Here is a 2,159-nt window from a genome sequence, read left to right as displayed (position 1 = left end):
TAGCACTCTACCACTTGAACCAAACTCCACCTCAAGCTTCTTTAGAGGTCATTGGAGATGAGTCTGATCCAGCTTCCTGTCCAGGCTTAGAAACTTGATCTTCTTTTTTCAACCTCTTTTGTAAGTAGGATTAGAGGCATGTTGTATTACTGTTAAGTAATATAGTAAATATCATGCCAGTTTATACACCTTCTAGAAGTTTTTGAGTGTTGCACACACACTTAAGATAAGACCAGCTCCATGTTTAATGACATCCAGATCTCATAATCCCGTGAGATAAGTATTGTTATGCTCACTTTACCTGAGAAGAACTTGAGATCCAGAGAGTTTAGTTAATTTTGACTCCCTAGCTACTATACAGTGGATCCTGTATTCAAGCCCAACTAGTTCTGATAATTTCAGAAAACATGGAGTTATCATATAATCTAGTCAACATGTGTTCTAGCATGTACTGATCTTTGCAAGTACAGTTCTGTGTCTGACAGATTACTTTTCTCTGTCTTTAACTGTTTGCACCCCCTTTCATAAGCTACGGACAGCACAAATGATGAGAAGAGCCATTTTTGAACGGGAAATTGATACTGGGGATTGACCTTGGTATCACATACATATTAATCTGATCTTCCATTTGAGTTATGCCTCCAGCAATATATTTCTTTTTTTTTGTATTATTATTATAAAGGCCAGTTACACAGACGTTACAGTCATATGTCAGGTATGGATATATATCTTTTTGGAAAGGTCACCCATTCCTTTGCTCCTCAATTTTTCTCTCTCACAAGTTTGGTTATATTAACTGTCTTCTCCTTCTTCTTCATCTCTTCCTCCTCCTCCTCCTCCTCCTCCTCCTCCTCCTCCTCCTCCTCCTCCTCCTCCTCCTCCTCCTCCTCCTCCTCCTCCTCCTCCTCCTCCTCCTCCTCCTCCTTCTTCCTTCTCCTCCTCCTCATTCTATTATTATTATTTTTTTATTTTTATTATTTTTATTGAGCTGTATAGGGTTTAGTTAGATTCGTTTGGTAATGGTTACATTTCTTTTCTTTTTGTTTTTGTTTTAGTCAATACTGAGGCTGGAACCCAAGACCTGAACACTGTCTCTGAGCTCTTTTGCTGAAGAATGGCAATCAAATTGAGCCACAGCTTTAATTTCCTGTGTGCATTTCTTTTTGGACAATGTTTCCCTTTCCTTTCATCTCTTCCAGTTTTCCCGTCCTTCCCCACAAACAAGTTGCATAGGTCATTTTCAACATAGTACCAATTGAATACCACTTTTGCACATGTTCATCCTTTGTCCCTCCTTTTCTATGATGCCTTTAACTTCTCAAAGAGAGGTAAATTTTTTAAAAAAATGTCAAAAATGAAAGAAAATAAAGAAAAATACCATCTTGATTCTGTTTACTAGTCACTGGTTATTTTTGAGATAGGGTTTGTGTGTGTGTGTGTGTGTGTGTGTGTGTGTGTGTGTGTGTGTGTGTGTGTGTGTGTGTGTGTGTGTGTGTGTGTGTGTGTGTGTGTGTGTGTGTGTGAATACTGGGGCTTGAACTCAGGGAACTGACCTTTAGCTTTTTTACTCAAAGGTAAGTCTACGACTTGAACCAAATTTCCACTTCTTCATATTGAATAGTAAATTGGAGATCAAGGTTTCACAGGTTTTTTTTTCCTACCTAGTCTAGCTGCAATTCACTTTCCTCAGATCTCAGATTTCTAAATAGCGAGAGTTACAGGTGTGATCCACTGGTGGTGTTATGCCTACTTTCTTTTTGTTAAGTAGTTGAAATGTAAAAGACAGTTAAACCGATAGTAAAAACGAACTGCATTTAACTTTGCCAACTTCATTAAATTTTAATATTTTGTCACATTAGATATGTACAGGAAAATACTTTTGTAAATGCATCTGCAATTTGGTTTTCATCTGTGTTTTTTCCTCATGATGAACTTGATTTTATACCTTTTTATCTACTAAATATTGATGAGAATATGTCCAGAGGGCATTATTGATCCTTTGTTGGCTTTCATAAGGAAATGGTGCAAGCTAACACTTGTGATAAATTTGCATGCAGGATCCCGATGATATATCCACATTCTTAACCAGAAGACAGTAGAGCCTGTTACAAATCATCTAGATCTGACAAAACCCTGACTCAGGCCTTGTTACCACCTTC

The sequence above is a fragment of the Dipodomys merriami genome, unplaced genomic scaffold (assembly GCF_024711535.1).
Source record: "Dipodomys merriami isolate MVZ:Mamm:240054 unplaced genomic scaffold, mDipMer1.0.p SCAF_1381, whole genome shotgun sequence".
Classification (NCBI taxonomy): Eukaryota; Metazoa; Chordata; class Mammalia; order Rodentia; family Heteromyidae; genus Dipodomys; species Dipodomys merriami.
This window is presented reverse-complemented; position numbering follows the sequence as displayed.